The sequence below is a fragment of the Bombus pascuorum genome, chromosome 1 (genome assembly GCF_905332965.1).
Source record: "Bombus pascuorum chromosome 1, iyBomPasc1.1, whole genome shotgun sequence".
NCBI lineage: Eukaryota > Metazoa > Arthropoda > Insecta > Hymenoptera > Apidae > Bombus > Bombus pascuorum.
The window spans coordinates 30,800,606-30,812,920 of record NC_083488.1 but is presented as its reverse complement, the minus strand read 5'-3'; the positions used below and the strand labels follow the sequence as shown (position 1 = coordinate 30,812,920).

The following is a 12,315-nucleotide window of genomic DNA, read 5'->3' as shown; positions in this document are numbered from 1 at the left end:
ACAGGCTCCCTTGCTTGACCGGTTTCCGATTGCCTCGCGGGATCGTCTGGTGCGCGCGAGTGTGATTCCGTACTCGAGACCCGTGAAATTCGATTTACATGGAATCGTGCTGCTTTGTGAGTGCGAGGAAATTTGTGCGATTCTACTACGCATCGATTACGAGATAGTCGAAGATAGTTCGACTCACACAGTGATGTTCTTTGAATAAATGTCTAAATGTTAAACGTGATGCTTCGCTTTATCGAGATATTTCGTGGAATGTCGCGTCGTGGAAAAATTCGAATTCGAACGGGTTCGAGGGGAGTGGGAAACAAGCCGCGAGGAACGCGACGCAGAAAAACCGGTCGATGCCGGGGCGGTCGCTTTAAATTCTATGATTTAAAATTCAAGCGAGAGTACCGTTTCTTACGCTGCCCGTGACGCTTCGCGAGATACGAAAAAGTCGGAGAAACTCGTTGTCGTTGGGGGAACACGGAATGCTCGGTATCATCCTCCTAACGACTTAAAATTCCAATGGAATGCTCGTCGGGGGGGAAAGGTTCGATGTTCTTTGAAGCACGGGAATTTCGTGGCCGTGAGAGAAACGGCGCGCACCGGAGATACGAGCCACCTTTGTGATTGATGCCAGACAAAACGATAATACGCGTTTCTTCCACTTCGAAAGCGAGCTATGCTCGACTTGCCTTCACGCCAGTCTTCCTTCCTGTCGGAAGGGGGTTTAAAACTAAGCAACTCGGGCAAACTTGGAAACGTTGAAAGCTCGAGACGACCGAAACTCTTCTTCTCCCGATCGAAACTTCCTCGATACGGAAAACTCGCGTTCCAACTTGGAAATTTATATGTTGAAATGCCCGATCGATTTTACATTTAGTCAAAGTTTTGCGAAACCTCGCGATATGTTACAGTTATGTAATTCGACTTTCCGAAAGAGAAATAATTAATACCATATAATCCCATGCTATAGAGGTGAACGTTGAACCGCTATATTTATTATCAGAAGTATTCATTATACCGAGAGGAATTATTTTTTGTTTTAATATCGATAAAAAGAAACGAGGAAATGTCAAATATAATAAATTTTCGATTGTAGAAGTCGTTTCTGAATATCAAAATCCTACGATAGAACTATTAGAACTTTGAATATTTAGAACATCGGTGATCATAATTAAAAGGACACGATGAAAATACATAAGTATACATATACGATCATGTTTCTATCTCGATAAAAATCAACATCAATGATTCTTAAAAGCATTTGTATGTTTTTAGTATTTGCAAAAACGACAAATCTAGAATCCATCCTTTTTAACAGATACTTTCAAAGCTTTCGTTAATTATAATTCGCAGACTTATACGTCACAGGTCATGTTAAATTATTGGAAGAAGGCTGGAAACATCTTTTTAATCGATCGAAAGTTTTCGTCTCATCTTTGGTACGCGGTTACAGGTTAACATGACAAATGGAAGGTAGAAATGTTCGACTGGATTCTATGGTTACGTTCCCTGTAATAAAAATCTTCCGCAATTGCGCCCCGGAAATTGGTTTAGCGGGTCAATAGCACGTTAGCTCAACGAGTTGAAGAGAGGGCACGCGCGTGTATTCTCGTCGGAACGTTTGGAAATTCCCTATTTTTCTTTCCCTCCCTTTTCTCTCTCGCGTTTGTTCTGGCCAGTCGATCGATCGCAGGTTCGTTATAAATTTTCAGCAAATTTTCATCTCAAAGGCCGAACTTTACGCTGAATTTTATGCCTTCCGGTATCGAATCATTGTGTTAGAAAACGTACCGCGTAAATCACAACCATCTGTATATCATTAGCCTGTTGTTACTTGATCTTCGCGTTCGGAAATTTAATTTTTGCAATTTCGTGTTCCGTTTCAATTACACGATATCCACCAAAGAGAAACTCTGTTCGAATAACGAGATATATGATTATTTTCGTTTGCAACAGCGAACGTACAATCTTATTTCTTACTTTGATCGTTAATATTTAGAAATTTTGATTCACGCGTTTCGTTTCAATAAAGCGAAACATCTCTCGTTTTCTTATGGAATTAGCATCATCTTCCTTTCTAGCAACTGTCCAGCGTCGTTTCAATTATGCAATATCCTTTCACACGAAAAATTACCTCGAATCAATTCTTATCAACGTTTCATTGTCAAATATAGAACAATTTCCATCTTCTAATTTGATTGCAATTTTTTGGAGACTTACAATTAGTGTGGTACTTTTTTTCGATAAAATAATATATTATAATTTATTCATAATTTATCCCTGATAAAAAACCCTTCTTAAGTAGTTTATATCGTCTTATTACGAATGTCTTGTGCAGCATTATTCCATAACAGGGTTAGGTATTCTCAGCTCATCGTCACTTATCCTCGATTAATTTATCGCCTTTATTCTATTTCAGTATAATATCTCTGTAGGATAAACCAGAAACTTTCTTCGAATAATCCTGTACTATTTTATTCCGACATAGAGAATTATTCTTACCAAAGGCAAACATGGTACCCGCAAATCTGAATATAATTCTGGTAACGTACCTAGCGTAACGTATCGTATGTTTTGTTTCGAAACGGAGCAATAAAGCAGAAATTTCAGTGCAAGTTCATTTCGTATACACGAGCTAACGTATACATTTGGTTACGATATCCGTGATTAATCGTTCCTCGTTTCGTTACGCCAGAAATAGAGGCAGCAACGCGGTTTCATTGAGAATACGATCCTCCAGGGTTGTTGCTTCGAACTTCCATCTACCGTGACTTGTACATTGTATACGCGAAAATAAATCGCGTAACGCGAACGCAGGGGTCCCTCAAGTGGTTCGCTCTGCTTTGGAAACACGTATTTCACGACTCGTAAGGATTGTAAAAAGAATCGGGTAAAGAAGGGTTTTAAAACACTTCCTTTTTTGATTTTGCTCCACTTTTTATAGTCCCTTCGAGTTTCATTTGCGACGATTTAACTCCAAAGATTTGTTTAGGACACTTCACCGACGTAAAGATAGTTTGAGAATATTTGAACGATTTTTCAAGCACGCTATATAAGATATTTCGTTTGATCTTTCAAGTTGAATATATACGATTTTATCATATTTATTGCTGCGATAACGTCATTTTATTGAACTACGTTTATCTAATTCTGATTGGTGGAATATAATGTCCGAGCTGTGAGAATTCAATAATATACGACAAGGGAAAGTAACACAGAAATAGTAAAACAAAAAAAAAAGAGATACAAGATAGATAGATATGTACTCTAGATAACTAGAAGATAAAAATCTACATGGATTACGAAGCATAAAATATATTCCCGAAGCCCTTAGTTCCTGTTTTGGAAATACCCTTCACAATTCGTGCGAGTTTTTAAAGCAGATAGTCTATGACAATTTCACTACAATTCCCAATAAAGAAACATCGCCGGCGACTTTAACTTTTTCTCAACTTTTCTATTCACTTTGCCACAATTCTATTCAAAAATAGGCGGGTCCATTTAAAGTTCCACCATTAAAGTATTAGAGACCGTTATCTGCAGAATATCACAGTTGGAGAGCAGGCGAATATAGGAGCGAGTCTCGAAAGCCCTGTAGACTTTTCCGCTGCCCGCAGCTGACGCAGTATCTTGCGACGAACATGTTTGGTATCGTCGGTGAAGCGAGACACAAAATATTTTTTGCATTCGAAGCGAGGACTTAACCTTCCCTCGCGAGAAAACGTTGCAAGTTTCGCGTTCTCGTTTAAAGCGATAAGCTGTTGCGGAATGGATCGATACAGCGCATAGAACTTCGAAACAATGCGTAAAATAATTCGATATCTTGAAATTGTACAGTATCCTTTATGGTTTAAAAGATAAATGAAACTTCTTTAGGATAGAAGTCAAGGGAAGAAATACCTTCGAAGTTATCGTTAAATTTTGCTATTATCGATCTATAAAATTGTTAATAAAATATTTTCCAAGCAAGAAGGATCGAGCGGTTAATTCTTGTAGACACGACGTTGCTTTCCTTTTAAGGCAACGCGATCGTACGATGTTTACCATACCAAAATTTTCTCGTTCTAAACAATCAAAACTCTCGATACCTAACAGCAATATAACTTCGAGTCATTAGCTATCGTCGAACATCAGCTTACTTGTGCTTTCACTAGCTACACGAAGTTTAGGTATTTGTTATTAATTACCCCAAAGCTGAATAGTCAATTGACCAACTATCCTTGACAAGCTTTAAAAATCGCTAACAAACACAAATCTAGAACAGAATATCGGTCGATACTTTCACTTTTCAAATTATAGCTGAGCCCCGTTTTCTTCCCAACGATACTCTTCTTATCGTATTCCAATAAATCGTATAGAAGAATCGGAGTCGTCATCAGAAGCACGCTCCGCGCCCTTTTACGTTATTATTCCCATTTCTACGGCCACGAACGTTAATAAAGATACCGAAAGGATAATTTTGTCTCGAGAGAATAATCACGATGTTGGTCGGATTTTGTTTTAAAAGAAGGGGACGTAGATCTCGATAAAGCTGGGCGACGCTTTTAACGCCTAACGGACGTTTGAGCGCCGTGAAGTCAGGGGTTCGCCGAATTTCTTGCTGCCACCCTCGGCGTTATCTCGCGCGAGCAGCTACGTGGCCGCGTTTAAATTCTGACGAGCGACGGGCAGCGTGTATCAGTGGCAAAAAGCGCGGTGATTCGCAATGGAGAAAGGAGATCGTAGGTGGTTTGATCGCAGCGCACGCGTTCCTCGTTTTTTTGCACGTTCCCCGCGGCGCGACGTGACGCGATACTGCGTGATCACCGTACGCATCACCGCGTGAAATTTCGTTTGCAGAGGCGGCGTGATCAACGAGGAAAAGTGTCTTATATCGGCGGAAGGTGCAGCACACGTTGGAGACTGAACGAGTTAAGAGCTCGGGGAGAAACTCGGTACCGAGGGAAGGAACAGGGATGAATAATTTAAACGAACGAATGGGAACAGTCTGACATATCGATTAAAAGAAGGGAGAGGAGAGTAGAGAAGGTTTTAGAGAACGAAGAGAGGCTCGTCGACGGAATCACGATAGCTAACGCGAGATTAAAGATACCACTTATATATGTGTATATGGAAATATATGAATATATGATAATTAATTATTAAAAAGAAAAAATCTACTAATATATTAAACGTATATGTCTCTGGAGAAAAAAAGAGTTATTATTCGAATCTATTGTTTTATCTACTCGTTCGAGGTTTACACGTTGTCCGATAAGAATATCTATGTTAAGCCTAATGGTGCGCGCAGGAACACGCGCGTAAGTATCAGCGAGAAACGTGTGAACGGAGAACACTTTCGAATTAAGGGAGAGAAGAACGACCAAAACGAATGTTGTCAATTAATATTGTATATTATTTAGATCACTTCCGGAGTTTACGATTTCGCCTAGTTCAATTACTAACTACCTTTACGCGCCGTTCCCTCTGTAGCCGTTCTTCGAATTCTACCTCCAGCTTAAGAATAATTTAAGAGAAACTGAAAGAGTCGACAACGAAGGCGAAGAAGAAGAAGAAAAAGAAGAAAGAAGAGGAATAAATGAAAAAAGAAGTAGAGGAATAGTTAGAGGCAAGAAGGAGTGGAGAGAAGAAACAGAGAGAAGGGTAAAACGGCCTACAAACGTATTTAGATTTAGTACGCGTCACGGGTCCTCGTCCGGACCCTTCCCAATGGTTGTACCTGGTTTAATCTGCAGTTAAGACTTCACCCGTTCAAAACGGAAGCTACGTTTGGTTTCCGTATCATTACGAAGGTAAGGCAGCAGTAGAATAGGTCCTTCGAACACGGTCTTTACGATCTCGAACAGTTTTCATGGTGCTGTATGACTCGTGGTTCCTATCCAACTTTGGATATGCTCGTTTTTAAAGATTCAACGAAGCTGCGCTGTATTTCCTATGGATATGTAGAATGAATAGATAACACTTGTTGCCTCTAAAAGCATCGTCTTTTTTTTCTATTTGTGTTTCGTTCGCCATGGCTGCGTATTCTTCGTACATAGAGAGGCAGACGGTATTCTTGAAGTAAAGACTTCTTCTGAAGAGACACATTCAACAGGAAAATATTCACGATCATCGTGTATTGTAAATGAGTACAACGCGGTGATATTCGCTATATTTAATATATCGTCGTTCGTTTCATTCTCGTGCAGCGACCATGTCGTTTGAGAATTAAAGCGACGTTCACAACGACGCGTAATTTTAGATGATAACCAATTAATTCAGTAAAATGACTACCTTTATTGGTAACACAGTTAAGTTTTTCGTGCAAAAAGATTACAAGAACTGTCGCAGACCCGTCTCGTACCATCAAGGAGGAAAGCTCGGTGTGGGTGTGCCCTTTTGAACTAAGAACGCGGATTCGTCGTTCACACCTTTCGGTAGAAAAGTGAGGGTAACGATCCGCGATGTCCATTGGTTAATAAATAAAATTATGAAGACAAAGAAAACCAGATGTGGCTCATGGGCATCCTTATTCATGGGAAAAGCCTGCTATTTCGCTAGACACCCGCTTTCTCCGTAATTAGTAAGAGCGTGCAAAAAACATAAGGACCATCCGTAAACCGAAAATACTTATATGAATAGGAATGAAACTAAACAGATTCGGTTTATGGTATTTCCTTAGGTTTGTTGTGGGTCAGTGTAACAATGTGTAGGTCTTGGCGGTCAAGCCGTGAGGAACCTCGCAAGGACCATCGCATTTGGCGCAACACATGGCAAGCAGAACTCTATCCGTGACACTTACAACGACGAGCTTATTGTTTTCAAGATAATGTGATTGCTTCGTCGTCTTCTTCGTTACGCGATACAATCGTACCAGTGATTTCGATACGACTGTGTAATATCTCGGTCTCTTCCCCTGAGAAAAAGAATCCACTGGTGATAACGTTTGATTAAACGATTTCGTGGATGGTTGGGCAATTGTTACGTGAGATTAGTGTTATTCGGTTGTACAATGTTTAGATTAATTTTTACGTGTTTGTCCTTAGAATGTCGTATTTTCTTATGGCCCAGTATTCTGAGTACTTTGGTATTTCTGAGTGCTAAGGTTACAAACTCCCGCTGGAACATTTAAAGACGACTATTATTATATTTGTTTTAAAATTGGAAAAAGTTGCGAATGAATTATATCGTAATAAGAAATTTACTATGCGATAATTTATACAATAAGCACAGTGATATATCATACTATCGATATATTAACAATTTTATTAAAAGGTGCGTACAATTTAAAATCCACAATCTACGTGAAGCATAAAAATTGTATTACAAATAGAATAAAGAGTGTGTATTAATCAAAGACACGTAGAATCGTGATCGACTCGATCAGCCAAATTAGATTCCTGAAGATCCATTGCGTTTTCAGGAAACACCAAGGAAATAGATTTTTGAAAATCGAAAGTTTCATACGATAAACTATCTTTTGTTCGATGGAATAGGCTTGAAAGTTTGTCTTGTTACAGGTTCGATGGTCATTAGCGTCTAAATATCCCTGTAACTATCAGAGTTATGAGAAACTCTTGTTGGGACAGAGTTAGCCAGTTCGAAGCTCGTTCTCTGACCGTAATAAATTCTTCGTAGGCCTAAGTTCTCGTTGATTTTCCAGTGATTCTAAACAAAGTATACAATTGTTTCGTTTTCAGAGCTTAATGAAGATCATTCGATTAAGTTTTAGGACGCATACAACATTTTCTCAATTATTCTCTGTCAATTGTTATATCGCTTTTGAACGAATAGATGTTTAATGAATATACATTTAAAGATAGGAAATTTGTATCGTCGAATTATAAGTAAAAAATCAATGAAATTGGAGCGTTTAATTTATTTCTGGATTAGCGATTATTGTTTAAATTTACGATGAACTATATGTTCTATATTCCATGAAAGTTTACGTAGAATTTATTAGAACACCTATCCGCTAATAATCGTTATAATACACAGTTCTGATACGGGTGCCAGTGATCGTACGATTAAACGTATCGAACGAAATTAACAAAATCCAGTCGCTGATGAACGATACCCTCTGGAACGAGTTAATTAATCGTTTATGTATAACAATATGTGAGCCTGCTTATAAGATACAAACTTCTGTGAACTTTCACGCAGAAATACACACGCTCGCTGGCAAATATTTATTTTACATATATAAACACAGAACTATAATTTCACTAAAGCAATTATAAAATATGAGATCGTCCAAAAGGTTTCTTTCGTTTTATAAGGAAGTAATGGATGCACAACATTTTCCATTTTTATTATTTTATCGAATTACGTATGATCCATTTTGTTCTATCAAGATAAAGATTACAACGTTCGGCAGATTAGGTTTTATGTTTGTATAAAGATGCGTCGCTGTAAAAGACGTGTCTGTAAAAGAAAGACACTTTTCAGACAATCCAATAGAAATCGAAATTTATTGATTGCCTTTAGAAGCTCAAATAAGATCAATACGATCAAACGTATCAAACTCGATTAAGTTTTTAATGTCATCGACGAATAAGTGTACTTTGTAACTCGATTGTTCACATCTCGTGCAAACTAGGAGAACTTTTTTCTTTCAATTAGGGGCCTGTCGACAGGCGGAGGCAGCGTATGGAATCGGTGACACGTGGTCGGAATAATTCCGCCATTCTCGTCCCATTCTTCTCTTTATGGTTTCTCCGACACGTTCCGTGTCGCTGCCTTCAATTAACTTTCCGGTCGCGTCCCACGGAAAAAAGGAAGGTTTCGTCCTGTAAGGATTCCTGGACGTTTCCCAGTTGAAAGCCAACAAGGAAAACGCGGTGGAATAAAACATGCATGATCATCTACTTGGTCTGGACCCCTGCTCGTTTCACGCAGAAATAACTCTTCGGGGCACGCTATCGTGTCGCTCTTTGATTAAAATTTATGAAGGACAGCAGGGTTCACTGCCTCGTAGTTGCAACCTGGTCTCGGATAACGGCTCGTGAAAATGTCGATCTCGATATCGCTTGCTCTTTCGTATTATTTTTAAATCAACGATGCCCGCTTTCCATTGTAATTTCAAATTGAGAGGATACTGTTACTGCCTTGAGACACTGTTAAGCGGTAAATTGGATTAGTAAAATGTAGTGGCAAAATGGATATTAATGTCGTTGGGCGTTGAAAACGTAGGAAATGTTTGATTGTAATTAAAATCTCAACCCGCACGAATTTTGTTTTAGATTATAAACAGAGAAACGCGATAGAAATAAACAAACATGTAATTATTTTTCTATCAAATCATATTGATTTTGTCAAAGATCTCAACATACTTTAGTAATTACAAAGACAAGAAATGTGAAACTAGAACTAAACATTTTGAATTTGGTGTTTCTAGTTTTAAACTAAAATAGAATAATGTTAAATAAATCGCAGGAGAAGATAATTTGTTCGAGAAATTGCGCCTTTAAAAGAGGGAAACCTAGTTCGTAAAATATCCCTTTTCCATTGTACATAAAACAGTATCGTTTTATGGGTGAAATAGCGCGATTATGAAAGAAGATACAATAACTCAGAGATGTTATAGCGCAAGAAACCTCTCTGTGATTTATTTGAACGACAAGCTCGATTGCCGCTCGTGAAATTAAGCTTTTGGTCACTTGGCAGACACGCGGCGCAATTTCCTGGTCGCGTCGCGTGAGAACGGAGCGCTTTTACGAGCTTCGCCAGGAAGAAGCCTAGCTCTGAAAAATCGCTTAAACTTGCCAAGACACTTGTTGACATCGCCTTCCGCTCTCTATCGCACTTAACCATCTCTTTTCTTGCAACATGCGATAATACATCTCGAAATCGTACTCAGGTTTGTTAATTATAAGCGGCACGTGGAAACGACATATGATTAATGATCGATATTGTTCGATGCTTAAACAGTTAACGAATAATAATAGAATAATTACGTAGAATTTCGCAGATGCGATATATAGCGATACGTGTGTATATCGAAGAAAGCCTTTAACGTACGAAATATGACGAAATCGTGCAATTAAAATAGAATAGCTTGAAATTAGCATTTTATATTATAAAGATATTGTACAGTCTTATAAAAACATAATCGGTTTTTTCTACAATTTTTGTTAAATTATTTATTTTATTTAAAACGTGACTCGTGTGGTGTAACTCTTTCATTGTGTTAGTACAAATTTACATCATGTAATAATTATAAATACAATAGAAAAATTATTTACATGGACAAATTTTATACACTGGAAATACAGTGTTCGTTTTTTCAATAAAGTTCCTCTCAATGAACTTTTGTTTCTTGAACAAACTGAAGCATCTTCCTAATAAAACAAAGTTTTACCGCCACAGGTCATAAAATATACAAAATATTCAGAGTGCAATCAAGGAGTATGCATTAATGGTTAAAGTTAGTCGACAGCTATAACCGAATTCTACGGAAGCGTGACAGTAGATAAACCTCGTTCATTGTCAGACAATAAAGCTGTTATTATACCGGCAGCGATAAAGTAGCTAGGATTAATGCAGAATGCATTGACTACACATTCGAGTACGATATTCAACCGAAACAGTTTCTTTAAAGGTTTCGTTAAATAACAGAAATATAATTATAATTGCTGCGAAGGTGCAAATAATTGTGGTATGCAAATCACACGATAGTATCTTTAATAAATTTTAAAAGGATGTTGAAGAAAGAGAGAGAAAGAGATTATATAATTATAATAATAAAAAATATTTTCACAGATTAATTATTAATACAAATTTTGATTCTAAATTAATCGTTATTCTACAAAATACGCGTATGTAATTTAAAATTGTGACAGTTTTTAAATATCTGAATTTACAGATACCGAAAACTTTTTCCACTTGCACAAATATGAAAAATGTAGTTATAAAAATATAAAAGGAACAGAATTCTCGAGAATCAGGAAGCGAGACGATTAAAAAATACTCGTTGTATATTTAACATTCTGAAAAAACAATCACCCTCCGTTTGCAGAAATATAAAATTAATAGAAATGAAATATACAAAACTTCGTAAAACCAGGAAATGCGGCTAAACAAAAATACACTTTCTATTCTGGGAAGCTAATCTTTCATACTATATCCAACTGTGCTTACTTTAAAATATGGCAGAACGTTTCTCGAACAAAGACAAATTTAGAAGCGTCCCAGGCGACGTGACGGTTCCTTTCGGTTGACCTCGATGAACAAGAGATTTAACGCGCAATTCCACCTGACCGTCGTGTGTAATTGCTTCATGAACATCGTCTGTGATCCAATGGAAAGTGATGCAGTAAGCCGAGATCGGTATCCAGTCTCCAGGGCATCAAATGAAGTTGCTATCGCGCGATCTCGCCCATTGTTATCCAGATATTTTCGTTCTCTCTGGAACAACATTTTCATTACTCAAACACGAACCGATATCGGGATGAAGCGTCGACTATGCAGTTCCGTGATATCTTGCGAACTCTTCGTTTCGCTTCATTCCGCGTATTTCGTTTGCATCGCCGCTGTAAAATTGAATTCCCGCGAGAACCAATTTGGCTTGTCGCCGCGCCGTCGCTTTCTATCTAGACATATCTGTTCTTGGTTGCGTCTAATGAATCTTTTCCTCTGTTCTGCGAGATTAAGAGCGAAGAAGCGCGCGGAAGAGGAAATTTAGCGATTAATTTTATGAAAGAAAATGGTATGCGATGTGCTCGACTGCGAACAATCGCGTGTTTTGAGATCTCAAGAAGACTCGCTGAAATTTGGAATTTTCCGAAATCTGACAAATCTCTCTCTTACATTATTAATTTTTTACGATAACGATTCGAAAATTCGTCAGCTTGGAAACGTAAAGAAACGCCACACGTGTTTCCAAGTTCCCGAAAATAATGAATAACAACGACAAAGTATATAAATAAGAGTAAGGAACTTTGGATGTCAAGCGATTGAGAGGGGTCAGGGGTGATGGCGATCAGCCAGTGGCAAGGCAACAACCCCGTTTCGTGTAGTTGCGCTAAAGCGATTTGACGAATCCCATGCGACGCGTGCCGTGCACATACTGCTTCACCCTCATCCGCTTCTTCATTATTTACTTATTCTCCGAGGTAAAGGCGACTTTAGCTCGAGCACCCTCTTGTCTCCGACCTCGTATTTTAAATATTTGCAATCGATACGGGCGCCGTCGACGAGTCGTTGACTCCTTTTCGCTTCTTCTTCCTTTGTTTCTCTCCTCCTTCTTCGGCCAGACTCATTCTATTTTTGTACCTTTCCGTAATTCGGTCGAGCCCTTCTTTCTCATACTTTTATCTTTTTACAAGCATTTCATCTATCCTC

General features: G+C 38.3%; 1 protein-coding gene across 12 annotated transcripts in view; it reads left to right on the top strand.

Moving 5' to 3' along the window:
* LOC132909895 (protein unc-13 homolog B) overlaps positions 1 to 12,315 on the top strand; it is a 373,086-nt gene that overhangs the window by 147,983 nt on the left and 212,788 nt on the right. For 6 of the 12 annotated variants that reach the window (XM_060965136.1, XM_060965144.1, XM_060965157.1 and 3 more), the window contains exon 2: positions 4,834 to 5,786. The exons of 5 other annotated variants lie outside the window; for them this stretch is intronic. The gene's annotated coding sequence lies outside the window, so the exon portion shown is untranslated. Of the gene's footprint in view, positions 1 to 4; positions 117 to 4,833; positions 5,787 to 12,315 lie in introns of those variants that run through there. One more of the 12 variants, XM_060965128.1, reaches the window with a different exon arrangement.